Source organism: Canis lupus, chromosome 2, assembly GCF_048164855.1.
Source record: "Canis lupus baileyi chromosome 2, mCanLup2.hap1, whole genome shotgun sequence".
Classification (NCBI taxonomy): Eukaryota; Metazoa; Chordata; class Mammalia; order Carnivora; family Canidae; genus Canis; species Canis lupus.
In genome coordinates this window covers 21636964-21663884 of record NC_132839.1, presented here as the reverse complement: position 1 = coordinate 21663884, position 26921 = coordinate 21636964, and the positions used below count along the sequence as shown (strand labels likewise).

General features: G+C 35.1%; 1 long non-coding RNA gene and 1 pseudogene across 2 annotated transcripts in view; both read right to left on the bottom strand.

The window, feature by feature from the left end:
• The window catches only part of LOC140613991 (uncharacterized), a 293774-nt gene that overhangs the window by 178933 nt on the left and 87920 nt on the right, over positions 1–26921 (bottom strand). The window lies entirely within an intron of this gene.
• On the bottom strand, positions 716–839 carry LOC140624027 (U4 spliceosomal RNA; annotated as a pseudogene).

Here is a 26921-nt window from a genome sequence, read left to right as displayed (position 1 = left end):
GAGACTATTATGCTAAGTGAAATAAGTCAGAGAAAGACAAATACCATGTGATTTCATTTATATGTGGAATCTAAAAAACAAACAAAAAATACACAAAAAAATAGAAACAGACTCATAAATGCAGAGAAGAAACTGATGGTTGCCAGAGGAGAGGATGGTAGGAGGAAGAGTGAAATAAGTGAAAAGGATTAAGATAACTGGAATACAAGTTTCCAGTTATAAAATAAGTAACAGGGATGAAAAGTACAGCATTGAGAATACAGTCAATAATATTGTAATAACATTGTATGGTGACAATTATTGCGGTGAGCACAGCATACTGTATGTCAAATCACTGTGTTATATACCTGAAACCAATATAATATTCTCTATCAACTATACTTTGATAATAAAATTTTTAAGAAATAAAAATTAAAAATAAAGTTTTAAAAGCAAGAGTCCATTATTATAAGGATTATCTAGTCCTCTTACTGATTTGTAGAAACTCTTTCTATATTTGGGAATGAGACCTTGGTCAACTGCATGTATTGCAAATATCTTCTCCTACTATGTGGCTTGCCTTTTCACTTTCTCCTCAGTGTCCTCTGATGATTAAAACGTCTTAATTTTAATGTAGTCTAATTTATTTATATTTTCACTTGTGGTTAATGCTTTTTTCCTCATATTGAGAAATCTTTCCTCATGGCAAGATCATGCGGATTTTCTTTTATGTTATTTTCTAGAAATGTTTATTAGTTTACTATTTATATTTAGCTCTAGTCTTCAACCAGAATTTCAATTAGCAACAATTGTGCCTCAGATATACCTCATTGGCTACAATTCTACCAATGCTCAGAGCTCAACCAGACTTAATAATGGAGAAAGACAGAGGTTGAATTTTATTTTTTCCCATATGAATATTTAATTGACCCAGCACCATCAACTGAAAAGACTGTCTTTGCATTACCCTGCTATTCTTTAACTTTAATCATAAATCAAGTCTTCATGTTTGTGTACATTCAGTTCTGATTATTCTTTTCTATTCTATGGGTCTATTAGCAATTACTGTGACTTGTAGGCCAGATATTCAATAGTATGAGTTGTCTATATTTTTCTGCCACTTTAAAAGTATTTTGGATATTCTTAGCTTTTTGAATTTCCATATAAATTTTAGAATCACCCTGTTAATTTTAAAAATTAAAAAAAAAGGGGGGGGGACGCCTGGGTGGCTCAGCGGTTGAGTGTCTGCCTTTGGCCCAGGACTCGATCCTGGAGACCCGGAATTGAGTCCCGCATCGGGCTCTCTTCATGGAGCCTGCTTCTCTCTCTGCCTATGTCTCTGCCTCTCTCTGTGTGTCTCTCATGAATAAATAAAATCTTTAAAAAAAAAATTTTTTTTAAATCTAAGTGATTTAGATTTTGGTTGTGATTTAAATCTATAAATCTTTACGTAATCTGTTGACATCTATACGTTACATCCTGTAATCAATAAACATGGTACACACATCCTGTGATTTATCTTTAATTTCCATTAATAATGTTTTATAAGTTTGTGTGTAGATGCCTCACATATCCTTCATTAGATTTATATCCACGGATTTTGTGTTTTTAATGCTACTAAAAATAGTTATTTTTAACACTAATTTACATTTTCTAATTTTATTCTGTTATGTAGAAATATATAAAAATTTGTATGTTGACCTTATACCCAGAAAACTTGCTAAACTTATTAATTATATAACTTAAGTGCACACTGCTTTGGATTTCAATGCATATAATTATATTATCTAAGAAAACATTTTTTATTTCTTTGTTTTGAATCCTTATACCTTTTAATTTCTCTTGCCCACAAAACAATATACAATAGAAGTAAGGCCTTCCTTTCTCATTCCTAGCTCAGAGGAAAGTTTGCAACAGTCCTTTCAGTATGGTGCTTGCTATAGGCTTTTTGTAGATGTCCATGACCAAATTAAGGATTTTTCCTCTATTTCTAGTTTGTTAAAAGTTTTTATCATGAATGAATTTTGAATTTTATCAAATTATTTTTCTGCATCTACTTTTTTATTACTGTTAATGTGAAAAATGACACTAATTGATTTGCCAATGTTAAACCAATCTTGCATTTATGGGTTAAAATATATTTGATTATGATATAATATCCTTTTCATATATTGACAGTTTCAGATTGCTCATACAGGTCTAGAATTTTGGTATCTACATTCATGAATGAGATTGGCCTGATATTTGTCTAATACTAACCTTCTCGGATTTTGGTATGAAGTTTATGCTGGCCTCATAAACACATTGGAATATGGTCATTCTTTTGAATGGAAGATTTTGTGTATGATTGGCACCATGTTTTTTATATTTGGTGGAATTTGCCAATAAGACCATTTGAATTTGAACTTTCCTTTTTGGTGAGGTTTAACATGCTGATTAAACCTAAAAGTTATAGCATGGGAAGAAAGCAGCAGGCCTGTAGATGATTCTGTCCTCCTACTGGGAGATGCCTCCATAGAAAGATAACCTGGTCTAGTAAACTCCTCAAGACCAAACTCAATCCTAGTGTATATGCTTCAGGTGCTCAATATATTCCTCCCGATAGGCTGACCTATGGCAAGAAGTTTGTCATTTTTATAACTGTTTTTCCTTGGTTGTATTAAATTCTGCTATTTTGATTGTTCCTACTCTCCTTGTCTTCATTGTAAACATCTCCACCACATCGGATATTTTTTTGTCTTATTATTTCCTTTTAGCACCATGCTCGGACCAACTGAGCTAACTGGACATTCTAATGTTCCCCTTTAATCACCCTTAAGTATCCAACATGACAGGCTGACTGACTGGGAATCAGAGGAAAATATTAATATCCAAAATGGTATTCCCAAAATACCTAAATATTCATTAGAAAGGGAATGAATTATAGATGCAAAAGTTGAGGACGTTAGGCTAAGTGAAATAAGTCAGACAAAGACAAATAGTAAATTATCTCACCTATATGCAGAATCTGAAAGAAAAAAAAAAAAAAACCTCCTAGAAACAGAGAACAGATTTGTGGTTACCTGAGACAGTAGTAGGCAGATGTGGTTTGGGGAGTAAAAATGGGTGAAGGGTACAAGCTTTTAGTTATACAATAAATAAGTTCTGGGGGTATAATATACAGCATGGTGACTATAGTTAACAATAATGTATTGTGTATTTTAAAGTTGCTAAGAGAGTAAAGTTCTTACCACACAAAAAATATGTAACTATGTGAGGTATAGATGTGTTAACATTGTAGTAACCTTTTCGCAATATATACGTATATCAAATCATTATACTGTACACCTTAAACTCAAATAATGTTATATATCAAGTATATATCAATAAAGGTGGGGGGGGGAGAAGCAAAGGTTATTTGAAGCTGTCTTGTAGGTGAGAACAATCCAAGTCTTATCCAACATCACACTGGCATTCATTCCCCCATATTTGGCTTCCCAAAGGAAGAACCAAGAGATAAATAAAATGTTTGAGTTGACAGTTTGATATGGGAAACATAATCTTTTGATGGTTTATCTCAGTCAGAATTCAGTGGTTATTGCCCATCATAGTCTAATAACACAAAAGGTAAGCAATCATGTCACTGGTGTCATGCCCTTAGAAATGTGATTCAAGACAGTCATAGTGATCTTCAACATGTTTTCCTCTGCCTTTGATCATTTTTAAACTGGGTAATTTACATTTGAAGTGTCATTGAGAATGATTTTTCCCCTCTCCTCACACAATAAAGGAGGAGGGAATCCTTTCAAACTTTGTGCTATGAAATTCTTTTAGAACTACCTCAGGGTTTCTCAAGTAAGTGTTAATCACTATTGCTGTTAAATTATTTTTCCAATGAAGACATAAAAGTTATCCTTGTATTTCTTAAAAACAAACAAAAAACATCTTATTGACCCTCTTGGGTTATGACACAGAAAAAATTATCAATAAAATCATAGTCTTTGTACAAACATACAACATCTCCTAAACTGAACAATTCTGACCCCCCATGGACACAGCTCTACCCTTGAGTTGAATCTCTTTAAGCCAACCGTATTCTTCCAATCTGTTAGTGTTTTATATGGTCCACAAATAGAATTTTCTTTATCTTGTGGTAGAATTGTATGTAACTAGGCAATTTGGTCAGTTGGATTTAGTTCAGCTGAACTTAATACTCTAGATTAAATTATAGAGATATAATGGTTCTAGTATTAGAACTAGCTTAAACTGCTCAAACAATATATACTGACATAGTATGTGTACTGTACAATTTTTTATACTGTACAATTCTATCTCTGTCAAATACCCAAAGCCACTGTTTCTATTTACTAAAATGTCTTAGGACATGGGGAAATATTGTACTTTCTAAAAGACATATACCTAGCACTGAGAAACTATGTATGTTTATATCATTAGCACATCTTTCTATCAATAGCAAATTGTAGACTTGATAAGTATTTGAGGATGGAAAGATGGAAGAGACTATAAAAGGAGTTTACTAGATAAAGTATTATCATGTTTAAATGGGGTTTACTTGGATAAGCTGAACACATTAGGAATTATTAAGACCGCATGGTTGCCATTGCCCTAAAATGTTACAAGGTGGCACTATTTATAATCATAGTCAATCCCCCATTTACTAACTCAGAATGCATTTCTTCACATAAAATTAAGCTACATTTAAGCAGAATCTCTATAGGTGAAGGTTGAAAAGACATGCATTCATGGTGAAAAATATGGGAACAGCCACGCAATACTAAAAACTTTAAATACACAAAGACTTTAAGGAAAAGAAAAAAATACAAACACATAAAGACAACAAAAAGTAATGAGACTACTATAACTTTTTGTGTACCTGTTTTAAGAATTCCTTGTTTCATGAAAAACACAATTAGTTCGATAAGGAAATAGGTAGAAAATTTTCAGTAGGTTCTGAAGAACATTTTTAAATGATTTAGATGAGATACTGTTCTTGAGAGGTACTTCTCTTTTAAAATATTTTTAAGGAAATCTGGAAAAAAATGTATATCCCTTAAGGTGGAAAAAATGTTGTTTTAGGATGTTAAGAGAAACAGAAAAACATTTGTAAGATCACTAAGAGATGAAGAGAGAATTAGAAAAAGCAGCTAGTTCAGATGATCCCCTATGTTAACCATCGGGTGGTAGTGTCTTTCAGGGGATTCTTAACTATCAATCTGACTTAAGCAGATCCCATGGGAGAGCCATGTGTACCCTACTGATGGTGGACCAAATCTAAACATTGAATTTAATTGCTTCATATTGCCTACATATTTTTAGAAGGAAAAAATGATGAAAAATGAGTAAAGAATTGCCAAAACGTAGTCCCTAATAAGAGGGATTCATTAAGTAAATCATTTATGTCCTTTAAGTATAATGATAAAACAATAAATTTTATCAAGCTAGAAAAACTTGGGGGAAAGCAAAGAGATAGGAAAAGTGGTATATATCAAACTGTTCTTAGCACATCAGGACTTAGAAAACATTGTAAAGTCTATGTCTAAAATTGATGGTTTGTAGAAGTTATGAAGGAGTGTATGAAGTATATCAAATTCATTAAATCATGCCAAGGTGTTTTCTAAAATGACTGTGCAGTTTATTATATCTTCATCAAATTTTGGTGAATTTACTTTAAGTTTTACCAATATAATAGATATAGAATGTATCTCACTGTGGTTTAAGTTGGCATATCTCTGATTACTAATAAAGTTGAATATCTTTTCATAAGTTTATTGGTTATTCATTTTTCCTCTCCTATGAAATGTCTATTAACATCTTTTACCTTCTCCAGAAGATTGTTTACCTTTTTTATTGGTTTTCTGGGTTTTTTTTAAATATTTTAGATGCTATCCTTTATTGATTATACATGTTGCAAATATTTTCTGTCAGTTTGTGACTTGACATTTTACCTGTTTGGGGGAATCTTTTGATAAATTAATGTCATATTTATCATTTTTTTCTTCATGTTTTGTGATTTTGATGTATTAATCCATTCCTATGCAGAAATTACATATTTACTTCTAAAAGTATTGAAGACTTGCCTTTCCCACTGAAATCTTTTAGCTGACTGGAATTGATTTCTGTGTATAGTGAAGATTCTAGGAGGAAGGGTAGGAAGCACCTGCCCCTCTCTTGGTGACCATTTAGAAATCTTAATACATGTTCCATGAATGTGGCAGGCACAATGGACTGGTGTCACAGTCATGACTAAGCAATCTAGGGGAAAAGGGTTGCTCTCATGGCCTCTGGCAGCGTAGTAACTTTGTGCAGTATCTCTGATATGATCTTGCCACCTATCAAGGCCTCAAGTTTTGTTGCCTTTATCACATGTGTACAGTGTGAACAAATTCAGGTAGGCTAACTGGGCAATGCAAATACTCTTCCCTTCCCTTCCCTCTCCTCTCAGATAATGCCCAATAGTGTAATTGTTTATATATCTAGATTTACGCTTTCTCATTTTGGTTTCTGAAGATGCTCCTTTCAGCCCACAAATTAGCCATGTATTTAAAAATATGAGATTTTTAAATATTTTATCCAGTATTTTAAGTGTCCTTCCCTAAAAAGTGTTCTCTGAACATCTACTCAGCCATATTGCCTGCTACAGAAGTCTGTAATATAACTTCAAGATGCTTTTAAATGGAGTCTAGGCTGAATGAACATTAACCAAAGTTTTTGCTGAAAGTGTCAGTATTGTCTCCATTTTACAAAAGGGACAAGTGGTGCTCAGAGACATTACATTTCTTTGCCAAGGTGACCCAGAAAACAAAATGTTCCTAATTTTGTTTCTGAGAATATTTTTTAAAAATTTATCTTACATCTTAAGGTTGGCAATAACATAGTTCCCTTAAAATCTTGCAATGTCTTTTCCCCAGTCTTTCTGACAAAGTTCATTTTAGTGAAAGACCATTCCCTGAGTTATTATCTGGAACCATATATGAAGAGAAAAAGAAGAGTAATTGAAATGTTTTTATTATAACTAACAAACTGCTAATCACAATTGGATAGCAGGCACTAAAAATTTAGTCAGAATAATCAGTTTAAAATATTTTCATGTTGATATGCTTAACAGGAAATGTGACTCTTGCCTTTGAAAATTAGATTTTAGGCACACCTGGGTGCTCAACGGTTTAGCTCCTGCCTTCGACCCAGATCATGATCCTGCAGTCCCGGATCAAGTCTCACATTGGGCTCCTGCATGGAGCCTGCTTCTCCTTCCGCCTAGGTCTCTGCCACTCTCTCTGTGTCTCTCCTGAATAAATAAATAAGATCTTTAAATAAAACAGATTTTAGAATATAATACATTATGTACCTACCTTGTTTTATCATTATTATTTGGAGGAATGATTTCCCTTTCTTTCATAATCAAGTGACAAAAAGAATATTTTCTCAGGCTGGGTTTTCTAGAAACAGATTTGAGATAGATATTTGCCTTTGGGAAATTTATTGGAAAATGCTCTCAGCACAATACACAGAAAGAAAAAGGGAAAGCAGAACTGGACAGAGGGAAGGGTCGAACCATGAGACAGTTGTAACAGAGACCTTAGCATTTCCTGTGATGAACTCTAGTAGCAATGGTCCTTCCAAATTGTCCCAAACTGAGGCAAGGGGACCAAGCTTTTATACCCCATGTGGCCCAATGAAGGGATGAGTGGTGCCATGGAACTGGAGACAGGCCATAACCATCTGCAAAGTGGCTTCCTTTGGCCAAGGGCAATTCCGAGGCAACTTTAGAAGGAATGTGTGAGCTATAGCAACCAACACTCTCAGTAGCTCTGGAACAAAGCATGTCTTATCTTGATTGAGGGGTGGATAGAATCTTCCTGGAGAGGAATATCGGCAGCAAACCACACCATTTTTAAATAGGAAGCATGATAGGCTCTAAGAAACTAGTGTTTTCTAATGCTGACTTTTTGCTAACTCACTTTTATTAAGGTACTTCAAAACCAAATTAATTTCTCCAATTACCACAAGTCTTAAGAAAATTCAATTTAAAAATCAGAGGGAAAAAAGATTAGAAATTTAGAAATTAGAAAGTTTACAGGCTTTGGTTTTTTGAATGAAGCTACTTTTTTTCATAAATGAGAACACTCATTTTTAAGAATACTACTAAAACAAAATGACATCTGGCTGGCTCAGTCAGTAGAACATGTGACTTTGATCTCCAGCTTATGAGTTCAAGCCACATGTTCGGGGTAGAGGTTACTTAAAATAAACAAAAAATAATAAAAATAACATGTTTATAGCAGCATCATCTACAATAGCCAAATTATGGAAAGAGCCCAAATGTCCATTGACTAATGAATGGATAAGAAGATATGAGGTGTAGATAAATAGATAGATAGATAGATAGATAGATAGATAGATAGATAGATAGATGATAAATATATATACAAAGAAAAAATATACATATATGCAAAGACATATTATTCAACCATAAAAAAAGAATGAAATCTTGCCATTTGCAACAACATGGACAGAGCTAGAGAGTAAAATGCTAAGTGAAATAAGTCAGTCAGAGAAAGATAAATACCATATAATTTCACTCATATGTGAAATTTAAGAAACAAAACAAACAAGCAAAGGAGAAAAAGAGACAAGCCAAGAAACAGACTTAACTATAGAGAACAGATGGTTACCAGTGGGGAGGTGGGTGAAATAGGTGAGGGGATTAAGGAGGCCACTTGTTGTGATGAGCACCTGGTATTGAATCACTAAATTGTACACCTAAAACTGAAACTAATATTAAACTTTATTAAACTAATATTATTGGAAATTAAATAAAAACTTAAAAAATAAAATAAAAAATATTTAAATAACACAAAACAGAGACAAACTTAAAGAATGCTAAAACACCACTTCTTATGACATCTACAGCAAATGTTATGGAATGCTGCCAAGATCCACATACAGGACCATGACATTTATTCCCCTATATTACAGATATTGGATATTGACTGCTTAGAGTCAAGTTTCCTCCTGTAAATGGGCTTTGATAGAAAAAAAGCCATCTGCCCAAAGTTTTACTCCACTTTTAATGGTAACTTTCATTTAGTGACTGCTTTCTTTGGAGACCGAAATGTTTGCCCTCCCTGCCTCAAATTGAGACAGTTCTTAGAGACCATCCCAGCTCATATGATCAGCTGAAGCTTTTCTTCCAAATGCATCACAATTTAATATCTCCATCCTGCTTTTTTACTTCTTTATCTATCTCATGCCCAAGAGTATGACCAGTAAACCACCTGAAGACACAACTCTGTCTCAGGATATTTTTCCAGGGAATTTGATCTAAGAGACTATACCAAGAGTAATCCTAGGTAGTAGAATCTAGAATGAAATGTTAGAGCTGGATCACCTACTGGCCAGCTGGTAACATGGAACCTGTCATTGGCGCTAGGTAGATTACTGATAGCCCATCATACTATAACAGTTCCATTGTAATAATTCTCACCAATAGCAAACTGGTGGAAGGGAACACATGGGCATAAGCAGTATCTCAGATATCTGAGCAATCTGGAGGACTTAGCAATACTGATTATAATGAAAGGCTAAAGATAATTACCATTAGTTTAAAGCAAAATGTGAAAGCCGCAGGCCCTCCTTAGAAGCATATAATGGGGCTCCACTCTTTTGCAGTCAAAGGGCAGGAAAAGCTAAGTATCATACCTAGTATTTAATTGTGACACAGCATATTTCCAGAAAATACTGAATTCTCAGCCTCAACAGGTCTGCTATTCCAAGGTCAGGGCTCTGATGTGGAAAAAATAGGAGCATATAATATAGGATGGGAACATTTAGGTTGATGCACTCAAAAATCTGGAAACTTTAAGTTTCACTGAAACCTCTCGACCTCCCTAAGTGTTGAAAAAGCTAGTGTTCCCTCCTTCCTTGAAGATGATGCAGAGCCTCTGCTCTGAAAGATACCAGATGCCCTTCTCAAGATCTACTTCTACTTCCTTCTCTAGCTCCCAAACCAATTGTTAGGATCAAGTCATGACATAACTTGACAAGAAAGTTCTGGGCCTATTGAGGGAAAAAAGGCAAAATAAGAATATACTGAAGAAGTTACAGGCCCTAGAAAAAATATATCAGTGGGAGCTAGGAAAGTAAAACTAGACCCTGATGGTACTAGATCAAGGATATATAAAGCATAAATTTGCATATAGGAAAATTTGTTGATGTGGAAGCATTTGCCCATGATACATAATTTAACATCCTGGCAGGGACCAGGTAACAATGCAAACATACCCCTGGACAATCTTTGGAACCCTAAAAAAGGCTGTGATCCACACATAGAAATGCCAGATGTGAAGGAAAGGATCCACAGGTTTAGGGAAATGGGCATTCTGTAGTAGATGGACTACAAATGACTAGAAGCACATCAGGGGACTATATGCCATGGGTGACCTTAGAAAACATAATAAGTAATGTACTGGTTAGAGGGTACCAAAATCACTCAGAAACTCAGTGGATATAAGAAATAATGAAAGGGATTATAAGGGAAAGGAGGGGAACTGAGTGGGAAAAATTAGAGACGGAGACAAACCATGAGAGACTCCTAACTCTGAGAAACAAAGGGTTGCAGAAGGGAGGTGGGTGAGAGTATGCGGTAACTAGGTGACGGGCACTGAGGAGGGCACTTGATGGGATGAGCACTGGGTGTTATACTATATGTCGCCAAATTGAATTTAAATTAGAAAAAAGAAAGAAAGAAAGAAACTCAGTGGCTGTCCTCTGTAGGCTAGGACTAATGGTAGGAGATGCTATTCCAGAAAGCAGTAGACATGATAGAGTCAACTAGGGATAATAGAAATAGTAATAGAGGCCAAGGAGTAATGATGCTAAACAATCAGAAGCAAGGTGGGGGCTATTATCATTATGAGTGAGTAACTGCTCCCAAGGAGCTATGGAGATGATTCAAAGAACATAGAATTCCTAAGGGAAAGAGATGGGCACCTAATAAGTATATTTCCTAATTTGCACAACAAAAAGAAATCAAGGGTAGATAATCAAGATGTTTAGGGCAGCTGCCCCAGTGAAAAGCTCACTTTGCAAACTGATCCAGTTCTTAGACCTAAGATCCAACGCCTGAAAGAGATGGTGGGTCCCCAGGAGAAAGAACCTTGCAACAGCACAGCAAGTATATACAGCAGTCCTTGCTTAAAAGGGTTTATAGTCATTTACTCAGATAACCATTAACTAGGAAAAGAGGAACATTGACACTTTTTGAGGTCCACTGAATGCAGAATCTAAATTAACATTGATAAGAAGAGCTAATATCTATTTATTCTTCTCAAACTATTCCAAAAAATAGAAGAGGAAGAAAAACTTCCAAATTCATTCTATGAGGCCAGTATTACCCTGATACCAAAACCAGATAAAGACATTATAAAAAAAAAAAAAAAAAAAGCCAGAGGCCACTATCTCCAATAAACATAAATGCAAAAATCCTCAACAAACTATTAGCAAATGGAATCCAACAATACATTAAAAAAATAATTCACCAGGACCAAGTTAGATTTATTTCCAGGATGCAAGGGTAGTTCAATATTTGCACATCACTCAACATGATACAACACATCAGTAACAGAAAGAATAAAAATCTTATGATAATTTCAATAGATGCAGAAAAACCATTTGAAGAGGTACAACATCTATTCATAATAAAAATAAATCTCTCAGCAAAGTAAGCTTAGAGGGAACATACCTCAACATAATAAAGGCCATATATGAAAAACCTACAGCTAACATCATACACAATGGTGAAAACCTGAAACCTTCCCCTAAGGTCAGAAACAAGATAAGGATGTCCAGTCTCACCATTTTTATTCAACATAGTATTGGAAGTCCTAGCCATAGCAATCAACAAGAAAAGGAAAAAAAGGCATCCAAAGTGGATGAAGAAAGAAGTAAAACTCTCACTATTTGCAAATGATATAACATTATATATATAAAACCCTAAAGACTCCACTAAAAAAGTACTAGAAATAATAAATGAATTCAGTAAGCTTAGTCACAGGATACAAAATCAATGTTGAGAAATTAATTGCATTTATATACACTAACAATAAGGCAGAAGAAAGAGAAATTAAGGGGAAAAAATCCCATTTACAAAAAAAGAAAACAATCCCATTTATGACTGTAACAAAAAACAATACAGTAGCTAGGAATAAACTTAACCAAAGAAGACCCCAAATAGCCAAAGCAATCTTAAAAAGAAAAACAAAGCTGGAGTCATCACAATTCCAGATTTCAAGTTATACTACAAACTGTAGTAACCAAAACAGTATGGTACTACCACAAAAATAGATAGATCAAGAGAACAGGATACAAAGCGCAGAAACAAACTCACAATTATATGGTCAATTAATCTTCAACAAAGGGGCAAGAATATGCAATGGGACAGTCTCTTCAACAAATGATGCTGAGAAAACTAGTTCAGTTACATGCAAAATAATGAAACTGGATCATTTTCTTATACCATTTACAAAAACAAGCTCAAGATGGATTAAAGACCTAAATGTGAGAACTGATATCATAAAAACCCTGGAAGAAAGCACAGACAGTAATGTCTCTGACATCAGCCATAGCAACATTTTTCTAGGCATGTCAACCGAGTCAAGGGAAGCAAAAGCAAAAATTAAACTATTAGGATTACATCAAAATGTAATATTTGATTTATTTTGATTACATCAAAATAAAAAGCTTCTGCACAGTGAAGGAAACAATTCACAAAACTAAAAGACATTCCTACTGAATGGAAGAAGATAATTCCAAATGACATATCTGATAAAGGGCTAGTAACCAAAATATATAAAGAACTTAGATAATTCATCACCCTCAAAACAAATAATGCAACTTAAAATGGACGGAAGACATAAACAAACATTTCATCAAAGAATACATCCAGATGGCCAATAGATACATGAAAATATGCTCAGCATCACTCATCATCAGGGAAATGCAAATCAAAACTACAGCAAGATATACCAGTCAGAACGGCTAAAATCAAAAACACAAGAAACAACAAGTGTCAGCAAGGATGTGGAGAAAAAGGAATCCTGGTGCACTGTTGGTGGGAATGCAAACTGGTGCAGCTGCTGTGGAAAACAATATGGAGGATCCTCAAAAAATTAAAAATAGAACTACCCTATGATCCAGGAATCACACTGCTGGGTATTTACCTAAAGAATACAAAAACACTAATTGGAAAGGATATATGCACCCTTATGTTCACTGAAGCATTATTTGCAATAGCCAAATTATGGAAGCAGCCCAAATATCCACTGAATGATGAATGGATATATATATACTATATATAAATACCAATAGCATATAAATACTATATATATGCACACAATGTATACAAATATATATATATATTTATATATATAATATTATTTATGGATAAAAAGAATGGAATTTTGCCATTTGCAACAACATGCTTGGACCTAGAGAGTATAATGCTAAGTCAGAGAAAGACACATATCATATGATTTTATTCATATGTGGAATTCAAGAAACAAAACGGATGAACACAGGGGAAAAAAGTAAAAAAAAGAGGAAGGCAAACCATAAAAGAGACTCTTAACTATAGAGAACAAATAGGGTTGCTGGAAAGAAGGTGGGCAGGGGGATGGACTAAATGGGTGATGAGTATTAAGAAGGGCACTTGTGATGAGCAGTGGGTGTTGTATATAAGTGATGAATCACTAAATTCTATACCTGAAACCAATTTTACCATAACTAACTAGAATTTAAATAAAAACTTGAAATAAATAAGAAACAAAACAAATGGACAAAAGAGAAAAAAAAAAAACAGAGAGAAACAAACCAAAAACACTCTAAACTATAGAGAACAGACTGATGGTTACCAGAGGGGAGGTGGATGGGGGCATGGATGAAATAGATGATGAGGATTAAAGAATACATTTGTCTTGATGAGCACTGAGTAATACATGGAATTGTTCAATCACTATATTATACACCTGAAACGAATATAATGCTGTATGTTAACTATACTGGAATTAAAATAAAATAAATTAATTAATAAACATTGATAACTAGAGGCCCAAAGACTCATCATGGCCCTCTATAAGAGTGGAGATATATGGAAACCAGGTATTAAGTACAGTCCTGGACCAAGTCTGGCACATAGCAGGTCCATAAAGTCCATGGTGGCCATTGCTTTGGTTACCAGATCAGTAACTGAAATGGACATACTTTGTAGTCTATAGAACCTCCACAGCTGGTCCTTGGTATATAGGATAAAAGCTGTCATAGTAGAGAAAGCCTAATGTAAACCCCTCATATATCTCTTTCACAACTAAAAATGTTTCATTTTGGTGGTGGTGGCAGAGGTTAGTGCCACCCTCATAGCACTAAAGAATGTAGAGGTAGTAGCTACCATAATACCCTATCTAAATACATCATAGCCCTAATGAACCGTACAAGCCAAATGGATCCTGTACATGGCATTTGAAAACCACAAACTTAATCAATTACAACTATGTGCCAGATGTGATATATTTACTACAGCAGATTAATATAGCCTCAGGTACAATCTATCTGGGAAACGTGATCTTTTCCACTTCTATCAGGAAAGAGGACCAGGAGTAGTTTATATTCATATGAGATGATATGGACAATCATACACATTTAGTCTTGCCCCCAAACTATGTTAACTCTGCAGCTTCTGTCATACATAGTCCAAATGAATCACCTGGATCATCTGTACATTCCACAAAACATCACAATGGCCCACTATATTGATGACATTATGTTATTCAGACCAGATGAGTAAGAACTGATAAACATATGGGAGATCTTGGTATGATACATGGGCTCCAGAGAGTCTATGAAAAACCTTATAAGGATTCAGGGACCTCACATAACAGTGAAGTTTTAAGGGGTCAAGTGATCTTCATATGCCAGAACATTCCCTCAAAAGTAAAATACAAATTATATCCTGGAGTTCTCACCACTAAGAAAGAATGACACCTGGTATGCCTCTTCAGGTTCTGGAGGTAGCATATGCCATACTCTGACAACTTCATTAAATGGCATGAGAGGCAGCCAGCTTTGACTGCAGGGGTAGGGACTACAGGAAAGAATTACACGTCATGGCATCAGGCTGTGGGCGAGCAGCTCTGCCTGCTAGCTATATGAACTAGTAGGCATTTTCTCAAGATTTGAAACAATTCTAAAAATGACTGTGATTTTGTAATAATTCAATACTATGTAAGTCAGGCAGACAGCACCGGTTGCTGAGAGCCTACCATCCTTTTTGTTTAAAATTTGGCTACTGGAAAGAAAGTCATCATTTTCCACGTTAGCACTCATGTGATTATTAGCCCCCATCTATATGAGGACAAGTCTAGATAATGGAAAAAAATAGTCATAAGTGAAGGGATTTCTCATAAGCTTTCAGAAACCAAAATAATCACTTGAAAAATGAAGGCTTTGATTAACTATATAGTTATTTCCTCTAAATAAAACAGTAGTCTTCAACTATTAGACCTCACAAGGACCTTCAAGGCCATCTAGTCCAAAGCTTTAATCTTACAAATGAAGAAACTGAGGCAAAAAAAAAGGAAAGGTTAAGGAATTTGCCTAATATATTTTCAATTTAAATTTTACCAAAGACTAATTTACATCCAATTATATTCCCATAAAACTAAGTCTAATCAATTCCATATTTAACAATTAAAAACCAAAATCAATCAAATCTAAAATGCAATCATGTAAAAGAGATTCATATATTAAATCATAAAAAATAGAACAGGTGATTAAGCAAGGATTCATTTGCTCAGCCATCTCCTTATCTGGAAACATAGTTCACATCACATGGTCTTTTCTTCTAACAAAATCTTTTACACAAACTCATGACACAAAGTTGCTAAAATTTATGTCCCCATTTCCCCTGATTAATTTATAGACTGAACATTATCACTTTTAATCATTTTATGAGACTGATATTTTTATGACCAGAAAAGGGCCTCAAGGTTATCTTTTGTGTTATAGGATTTGGTCTCTAAGCTCTACAAATCCAAACTTGATGGTCTGATGAGCCAGAGGAAAAAAATAACTTACTCCTCCCAAACCTATATAAGGCTAATGGCTGCCATAAAAGTCAGAAATCATTCAAGCAAAGGTTTCTGTTGATCAAATCCTACAGACTCCTTTTAATATAAATTTCTCTTGGCCTCTTTACTTAAACTTGGGTGCTCCCATTCCTTAGCTTAATTAATCACTCTCATAATTCCCTTTCTACCTCTCTAGCCATTTCTTCTCTTTACATCACCTCTACTTAACTCTTAAACACTAGAATGCCTAAGGATTCTATCCTTCCCTTCTTCCCTTCTTTATACTCTATAACAGATATTTTTAACAAAGCAGGTATGAATTTGAATAGTAAAAGTTAAATCTTTATCCACCAACCTCTAACTCAAATTCAGTATTCTCTTCAATCATGAAGATATACATTAAACTGTGGTAATATTACAGTAACTGTCACTCTATAACCATTCCTTAAAAATCAGATTTTTTTAATATCACATTGAAATTGTTTTTAAAGATCTCAAGATTGCCTTTATACTCATCACTTACTTCAAAAATACTATAGGAGAAACTATCACATAAAACATAACACAAGAAAGTACAAGAATAAAAAAGGAATAAAGTTTCATGGAGGCAGAGAGGAGAGTGTGTAACTCTCATTAGGAGAAATGACTGTTTTATAACTCTTATAAAAGTATTGCAACCTTAAACATCATCTTTCAACCACCTATATTTACATTTTCATTATTTCAATTTTATTCCTTATCACATGGATGACATACTATTTTATTTGACCTGTAATTTGTCATTATAGACATATTGTACTAGGTTCATCAAAAAACATAAAGAAAACAAAAAAAAATAAAGAAAACAAAAGCCTTTATAAATCTCATTACATCCCCACATATAACATAGAATGCCATGGGTTTTTTTTTATTTTTTTTTTAATTGGAGTTCAATTTGTGCCATGGTTTTTTACTTCCTATTTTACTAATATAAAAAATTAACTTTCAAATAATGAAATTTATTATAGTAAAATTCCAGATTGATTGATAATAGATAGATAGAAATATAGATAGAAATATAGATAGATAGATAGATAATCACAGTTAATCACAGTTCTTGGATAAAATAGTAGTTGGAAACTTTGCATTCTTCTATTGCTAAGAAGTGAATAGCATTTTATTTTTCAAAATTTCCTGTGTGCATTGCTACTGCTAACCATTAACTTATCTAATTATGTCAAAATGGTATCTCTGAAGACAATGGTTCAATTCACCATGAATTCACAAATAGCTTTCACTCAATAGAACTCCACATTAGACCTTCCCTCTCATTTTCTCATGACAGAATTTCTAGTTCATGAATACAAGTCTAGGCTACAATCAAAAGTAAGTTCAAGGACAACGGTGAGTTTTCTGGGTTAATACACCCGATTTGTGAAGCCATTTTTGCCTCAGTTCTCACCCTAAGTCTTCTGAAAGACAGGCATGTCTGAGCAACATTAAAAACAATGGTGATTTATTCTCAAGTCAAATTTCTCTCCTAGTTCTGTATGCTTTTTTGTCATGGAGGTTTTGTAATGTTTGTCCTATACAATTATTTCTCTTCTGAGTCTGCCCCACCTCCCTGCCAGCCTGGGAGGACTCCCAAACAGAGATTGTGAATGCACCTCAAGATGCACTTTTTGACCTCCACTCTACACTGTACATGACTGTTTAATTTCCTATTTAACACAAATTAATCGTTGCATGCTCTAATGAGGCTGCAAAGGATCTCGCTCCAGTCCACAAGCTTGGAAGAGGTTACCCAGAGGTTGCCCAGATTGATGGTTCCAGGGTGGATGACCTGAAAATGAACTTTGGCTAAACTTTGCTCTTTGTGCACTTGGCAGTCTGTACTTGGGAAGTGCCAATTGTCTGCAGCAGACATTTAAAACTTCAGCCTAAGATTTTGTTTGGAGGTTAGCCTCCAGGAGAAAGGAGTGTGCGTGTGTGTGTGTGTGTGTTGGGGGCAGGGGGATTCTTTGTCAATCTTTTCAACTAGTTTTATGAATTGTTTTTCTAAGTGTTTTATTCTTTTTTATAACATCCAAGTTATATTTAAGGATAGAAAGTATTAGCCTAATTAAAAGTATCTTTTCTTTTCCATTTCCTTGCCTTCCAGGCACTGTACAAGTTAGAATTGTTTTTCAATTTGAACCCAATATACTATAATGCAACTTCTACAATGCCCTCCACTTAAGAATTTGGATAATATGCTTACAAATACTAGTTGGTTCCTGCAACCTATAGGCCATGTATTAAAGACATTTTACTGATTAAATATAATTTATCTTTGGTTTCTGTTGGCACTGAAGACAACTGTTTTGAAATCATTAAATTTCAACTCTGTGATATAAGACCACAATCTGTCCAGGAGATTTCCCCTAAACTAATTGTTCATCAAAATGAATATTAGAGAACTTTTTCTATTAATGTGCCTGTACAAAGCAACAAGATATTCTGAGAAATTATTTGAGTTTGACCTGCCCTAGCAGCTATACTGGATGCCCCATAAAACCACTTTTGAATAACATATAACTACTCTCCACTTAAAGATACATAAATAAAATAATAGTGTTGTTTTATGTAATATTCTTCACTGTGTTTCCTCATAAGCAATTGATAAATATCACCATATCCTCACTAAGAATCATGAACAGGAAGAGGCAGCTCCCTATGAGAAATGGGAAAACTGACCTAGGAAATGGTTTAAATTACATGATGATAGATTTGAAGTAAGTCAACATTTCTTTTCATCTATTTTCTCTTGAAGTAACCTAGGCAATCCCAGGTGCTGGCCAACAACCTAGTCTCATGGTAGTTTCAGGTGGAAAAAAAAAGCAAGCCTTACTGTATCCCTCTTTAGGTAGGCAGGAAAGGAGTTTGCATTTATCTTTTCTTGACCAAAATCACTAGAAAAGTCTAGAAAAGTCTAAATAACATCTTAAAAAGTTACCATATGTTTGAACCAGGCCGATGTGCATATGAAAGACTCTCAGTATTACCCTAAAAGTTTAGGGCGACAATTTCATTTGTCCCCTGGAATAACCAGATTATTTCATCTTCTTAGGGATATTCTTCAAAAAACTGGAAATTTTTTTCTGGTTCCTTTAGAATACATCAGAGCCCCCACTGGGCTCCAGAGCAGATCATCATGGCATTTTGAAGTTATCCCTTCTAGTACTACTGTGCATTCCTAAAGTCAGGCTGCTCAGCCTAGAGACAAAGTGACTAGAAATTATTAAACCAATCCCCCTGATGTTTCCCTACATTTTTTTGACTGGATGGAGTTCACTAGTATCAACCTGTACCCCTGACTTCCATAGTTAGGCAGGGGTCAAGGAAGTCATCTTTCTGGACTGTAGCCAATCAGCACATTATCATCAGCAAACCCGCCTAAAGAACAAAATAGTGTTCTGTGGCTTTTACTGTCTCTTGAAATTATAATACCCTCAAGTAGATAGGATTTCGGAAGGAGTGCTGATAGAAACTCATATCAATAATGTGCCCTTTTGGCTCTCTACTTCCCTTCACTTGTCCATTGAAATTCCAGGATCAGAATTGGAAACAGAACTTATGGGCAGACATAAAATAAAAGCCTGAGCACAGAGCTCCAGTGGTAGTGTTTCTGCAATACCCCATGCCCCTGAAAAACCAATGGACCAAATAATCCATGATATATTGTCCATGATAAAACTCCTTTATAAGAACAGGGCTTGACTGTTATAACCCACACTAAAGGCAAAAGCTGAAGTGAATAAAGCAGAAGCAGATCCTCTGATGGGCAAAGATACTCTGAGTTAATGTCAGAAATGAAGGGGGCAAAATGAACTGAGAAAAATATAATAACCTTTTTAACTTGGAGAGGGATAATACCTGCTAAATAGAATGACTTCCACAATTTAACGTGAGGCATCACCAGCTCTTTTGGGGTCATTTCAAATCACACCAGGTGGTACTAACTTGGCTCTGAGGCAAGAAATTGAGACACGGTTATGATCAGGTACTTATCACAGTTTAGAATGCTAGAGAAAATGGGCCTGTTCTCCATGCTTCCATTTCTCACAGCTTTCACTCTTTTACCTTCCTCTACAGGGCAATTTGACATTAGTGATATTGCTGGTATGAACTGTCTTTTTCAAGTCACTTACTTATCTTTTGGTAGAAATTTAAGATGTGGGATGCCCGAGTGGCTCAGTGGTTGAGTGTCTGCCTTTGGCTCAGGGCGTGATCCCAAAGTTCTGTGATCAATCCCCACATCAGGCTCCTTGCAGAGAGCCTGCTTATCCTCCATTTGCCTATGTCTCTGCCTCTCTCTGTCTCTCATGAATGAATAAATAAATAAATAAATAAATAAATAAATAAATAAATAAATAATATTTTAAAAAAAGAAATTTAAGATGTGCCACCACTGCTCCTTTAAGAAAAGGTTATAGACTTAGTGGAAAAGAATGATTGACACATTGTCTTTTGAGAGTGATTTTCAGAGTGTCTTCCAAACTCAATTTCATGTCAAGACTTCCAGCCATCGGGAAGCCCAGGTGGCTCAGCAGTTTAGCTCCGCCTTCAGCCCAGGGCCTGATCCTGGAGACCCAGGGTCAAGTCCCACATCAGGCTCCCTGCATGGAGCCTGCTTCTCCCTCTGCTTGTGTCTCTGCCTCTCTCTCTCTCTCTCTCTCTCTCTGTCTCTCATGAATAAATAAATAAAATCTTAAAAAAAAAAAAAAGACTTCCAGACATCTGAATTCCCAAGTTATTCTATGTAGAGAGCTCTGGATGTTCTGTAGTCTTCTCCATTGGTCACATGGCTACTCCTCTTCTTTTTAAAACAGTTAAGAGAAGAGAGCCATTAACAAGGCCAAGACCACAGTGCAACCAAGAAATACAAGCAAAAGCTAATTCCATTTCCTTCTGTGATTAGTGTCCCTAAAACAGGTCATGAGTAAGTGAGAATGTAGCCTAGCTTGAGGTTAATTTTTTCACCCCAAATTATTATGGTGAATTGGTGTGGTACTATCAACTCTTACTATATTTTCAATTGATTTGCTGCTAAAATAGAAAAAAGTCTGACATACTAAGGCCATACAACCATTATGGAAATGAGAATTATTTACTCTACAAAGCATATTGTTAATTGTAAAATCCAATAACTGATTTTGAGTTAAATGATTGACACACTTGAAAAATTTGTGAGATGTGTTTTCATAAATCATTATTAGTCTACTAATCCTCAAGCAATGTATTCATATACAAAAATACATTGCTTCACCTTGTGTATTTGTACACATTCATTTAAAAATGACCAAAAGCTGAGGATCCCTGGGTGGCTCAGGGGTTTAGCACCGCCTTCAGCCCAGGGCATGGTCCTGGAGTCCTGGGATCGAGTCTCACATCAGGCTCCCTGCTTGGAGCCTGCTTCTCCCTCTGCCTGTGTCTCTGCCTTTCTCTGTGTGTGTCTCTCATAAATAAATAAAATCTTAAAAAAAATAAAAAAATAAAAAAATAAAAAATGACCAATTAAGAGGGGGCATGGTGGAACATGAGACTCTTTATCTCAGGATTGTGAGTTTGAGCCCACATTGAATCTGTAGAGAGAACTTAAAAATGAAATCTTAAAAAAGGACCATAATTAAAATTAAATACTAACTTCAACTTTTCATTAATCTGTATTTTTAATAGAAAACAGTGAAAGGGATTATAAGGGAAAGGAGGGGAACTGAGTGGGAAAAATTAGAGAGGGAGACAAATCATAAGAGACTCCTAAATCTGGGAGACAAAGGATTGTGGAAGGGGAGGTGGGTGGGGAGATGGCGTAGCTGGATGACGGGCACTAGGAGGGCACCTGATGGGATGAGCACTGGGTGTTATATGTCGGCAAATTGAATTTAATTTTTTTAAAAAAACCTGAAATTAAGAAAATAAGTAAGACCTCAGAGTGCTCCCCAGAGAAAATTTTTATTTCGATGGGATTCATGATTTTTAAGGATCTATCTATGAATCTCTGTATTATCATTATAGTCAGTCTTCTTTTATCTTTTTTCTACTGGCTTACATATTCCTTTGCTCTCCTTCTTTAGGGAAGGCAGCTTTCCTTTATATTATTCCCAATAGCGCTGAGGCATGAAGCAAACACAAGACAACCAGATACTAACTATTCATCAGGGTTAGGTGAAAGTCAGAACTATTCAACCGAAATTAATAAGAAGGGACGTAACAAACCCACCTTCTTATCATTCATTTGAAAGTCAGATAATATCAATTAGCATTTATCAAATAAAAATGGGCAGGTGAGGGTGACAATATCTTACCTACGTTTCGGGAACATTTGATGATGAATGACTCATTCATTAAATATTTTAAGTCAGCATTTCCTGAACACTCACAGACTATGTCTAAACAACTCCAAATATCCAGACAAAGCAGAAAAACTCAGTTGTGAAGCCACACCTGAGTGGACCCAAGCAGAGTATGATGAACACTTCACCAAGCTAGAGTCCCAACCTTTTAGCTGCTAATGTCTTAGGAGATAAGCATTAAATAAAGTTGACCTGGATTCTACTTATTTCAGGTTTAGTACAAAAATAGTTTTCTAGGAAAATATATAACTCTTTTCTAAGGAGTTCTGGGACAATCTGCGTTAATTCCTATTGATCTCCGCCAGGTGGGTACCATTAGACGCATCATAACTGGACGACAGGTACAGAGGAGGGCACTTGATGGGATGAGCACTGGGTGTTACACTATATGTTGGCAGACCGTACCTCAATTAAAAAAAAAAAAAAAGACCTATCATAAAGGGAGAAAATGAAAGCAATGAGAGACCTTAGAATGATTTGCTCAAATGAAGAAACTGAAAATAGAAATCTACATGCTGGAAACTTAGGACAGCATTTCATTCCACCATGCCAGACTATCTTTTATACCAAACTACTTATAGGAACATTCTGTATGTGGAATCATCACTGTTTACCAATTATCCAGATAAATGCATGTCTACTTAGTAGGCTTTCACCAATATGTGGGACATTCAGATGCAACCTCATAGAGCTTCAGTTCAGGAAACACAACCTTATGCCCCAAGGTACTTACTAGTAAGTCAGGCTTCCTGCAGTGAAAGAAGAATCTTTGACCTTGCAATTCCTGGTATATTCAGGTTTAAATTCACTATGAAAGTTCAGGATGCCTATATTTGATTTGAACACTGGATGTCAACACCGAGACCAGTGTTACAAGCTTGGAATAAAGTGTTGAAAGTCAATTTGGCTGGTAAGGTATAATTAATTTAGGTTATAACTACAAAACTGAATACATGGGATTTCTTAGCCTTCCAGTAAAATGGATAATAAACGCCAAAAAAAGATAATTGTCTACATTAAATGGTTATAAAATTGGAATTTTTTTTAAATTCAACTAAAATTCAACTTTACTATTCAACTCAGCTGCATTTTTTCCCTTTTATTCATTCATTACATGCATAGATCTATGTGGAGCACCTGCTGCTATACACTAGAACTAAATTCATGGTGACTAAGTACTGTGCCAGGACTGAAGACACCAACAGGGAGCAAGTGGACTTTGCCCCTGCCAGCATGGAACTTACAGTTGGGGAAAGGAGATCCAAAGAGCACATTCAATACTCCATGATTCACAGGATCACAGAGTGTTATCAATGGGATACACCCTGCAGCATCTACTCAACCAGGGAGAGCCAGACAACAACCATGGAAGACATCTTTGTGACAAAGAAGAGATGTGCATGGATTAGGAAAGTATTTAGAAAACTGATTTGATTTTTAAATCAGTTTTAGCCTCACAGTGTGGTGGCTGTGAGGACTCTGGGGAGTAAAAAGGGAGAAGTTAACAAAAAACTCTGAGACTCCATGAGCATGACCTTATAATGCCTTCTTTTTGAAAAATAAATGAGTTTAGTAAAAAATGTAATGGATTTAATTTTACAAGATCTGTAAATCTTTTTCTGAGAAATGCTGCCCTGTATGGGAGACTCAATGAGTATTTGCTTTAATTCTTTCTTTTTTTTTTAAAGATTTTATTTATTTATTTGAGAGAGAGAGATCATGCACACGCACACTCACATGAGGTAGCAGGGAGGGGGTGGGGGGAGGCGGGTGCAGAGGGAGAGGGAGAAACAGACTCCCTGCTGAGCAGGGAGCTGATGCAGGGCTCAATCCCAGGACCCCAACGTATCACCTGAGCCCAAGGCAGTCACTTAACCAACTGAGCCACCCAAGTACCACTTAACTCTAATGTCAAGAAATACATATAAATTGTTAAATGTCAAGATATAATCTGATTCAAAGTATTTCTTCACAAATATGCAATGAAGCTGCCAAATAGTACACAAGGATATTTAACTGGGCAAATTAAATTAAATAGATAATAACAGTAAAAAAAGAAAAAGTAGTGGTAAGGGCCCAGAGAACTGACTTGAAATTTGTAGTTTCCCTTTAAACAATAGCATTTTTAGTTGAAATATCACAAAACTGGTAAATTTGAGAAATTCTTATCTTAATATGATGCACATGCACTACTCAACATTTGCCAGGGAGATAATTAGAACTTTAGTTAATGAAAGTTCAAAAAATGAAATACTTAGACATAAATCTAACAAAATATGTAGATTTGATGTTTGTTTTCCTAGAGGTGCCATAATAAAGTTTCACAAACAAAATGGCTTAAACAACAGAAAATATTGTCTTATAGTTCTAGAGGCTAGAAGTCCAAGATCAGCATGTGAGCAAGGTTAGACTCCCTCTGATGGCTATGAGGAAAAGATCTGTTGTATGACTCTCTTCTAGCTTCTAGTAGTTTGCTGGCAATCGTTGGCGGTGCTTGATTCCTGCACACATGGATCTCTACTTTCATCTTGCATAGCATTCTCTGTGTGTGCTATCTCCAAATTTCTCCTTTTCTGAGGACACCAGTCATATTGAATTCAGGCCCAACCTAATGATCTCATTTTAACTTGATTAACTCTCTAAAGGCCCTGTATACAAATAAGGTTACTTTCTGAGGAAGTGGGGATTAGGACTTCAACATCTGAATCTGAAGGAGGACACATATCAATGCTAAAATCTACAGGGCATAGATGAAATCTGTAAAGGTAGGAGCATACTGGGTTCAAGGACTAGAAGACTCAACATAGTAAAGATGTCAATTCTCTCCAAATCAAGGTATAAATATAACTCAATTCCAATCCAAATACCAGCAAAAAAAATTTGTATATATAGTCAAGTATATTGTAAGATTTATATGAAAAGGCAAAAGAAGTAGAACAGCCAAAACAATTTTGAAAAGAATAAGGTTGAAGGACTCATACTACCCAATTTTAAGACTTACTATAAAAATATAATAATTAAGAGTGTAATACTTATTTTTTTTTTTATAAATTTTTTTTTATTTATGATAGTCACAGAGAGAGAGAGAGAGAGGCAGAGACACAGGCAGAGGGAGAAGCAGGCTCCATGCACCGGGAGCCCAACGTGGGATTCGATCCCGGGTCTCCAGGATCGCGCCCTGGGCTGGGCCCTGGGCCAAAGGCAGGCGCCAAACCGCTGCGCCACCCAGGGATCCCCAAGAGTGTAATACTTATGATGGAACAAACATATCTGGGTGTTATTCTGTATGTTGGCAAATTGAACACCAATAAAAAATAAATTTATTATTAAAAAAATAGATCAATGAAACAGAATAGAGCACAAAAATGCACATTTTTCCCAATGATTTTTGATAAAAAGCATAAGGGCAACTCAGAGACAGGATAATCTTCCAACAGTGGTGTTGGAATAATTTGACATCTGTATGCCAAAATAAAATCTCAACCTAAATGACACATCTTATTCAAAATTTAATTCAAGAAGAGTCACAGGTCTAGATGTCAAATCCAAAAGTATAAAACTTTTAGAATAAAACAAATTCTAGTAGGAAAAGTTGTTCTTTGAAAAGACACCAAAAGTTCAACCATGTAAGAAAAAAATTGATAAACTGGACTTCAAAATTTTAAAGTTTTGCTCTGCAGAAAATACTGTTATAAAAAAAGAAAAGATAAGCTACAGACCATGAGAAAATATTTTTAAACCACATAACTGAAAAAAGACTTGTACCAAAAATGTATAAAGAAATCTGAAAACTTGAGCACATTTTTAAATAGGCTAAAGATGTGAACAGACAGTGAATAAAAGAGGACATATGTAAAGCAAATAAATTCAGAATTGTAGAATGCTTTAATTTCTATTCTTTCCTCCCTTTATAAGTTAATTGTGTAAGCATTTTATTTCCATTTTATTTGATCTAATTTCTCAAATTATTCAATATTTATCATATTCATTTATAGTTAATATCTGTTTAAATTTAAAGTCAAGTTTACAAATCTATTTGTTCAACACTCTTATACCTTACTCCTTTTCCCTAGGTTAATATCCTTCTTGCTATAGTAAGAAACTTGTTTTGTTTGTTTGGAAATGTATTTTTCCCAGGACACCTGGGTGAGGCACAGCGGTTAAGCATCTGCCTTTAGCTCAGGGTATGATCCCGGAGTCCCTGGATCAAGTCCCACATCAGGCTCCCTGCTTCTCCTTCTGCTTTTGTTTCTGCCTCTGTGTGTGTGTGTGTGTTTCTCATGAATAAATAAATAAAATCTTTACCCCAAAAAATGTATTTTTCCCTAACTCATGGATAGTTAGAAGTTTAGATACAGATTTCTAGGTTAATAATTCATTTGTTTCACCATTTTAAAGACTATATTGTCCTCTGGCTTCTTACTGTTACTGAAAAGTTTACAGCTTAGTC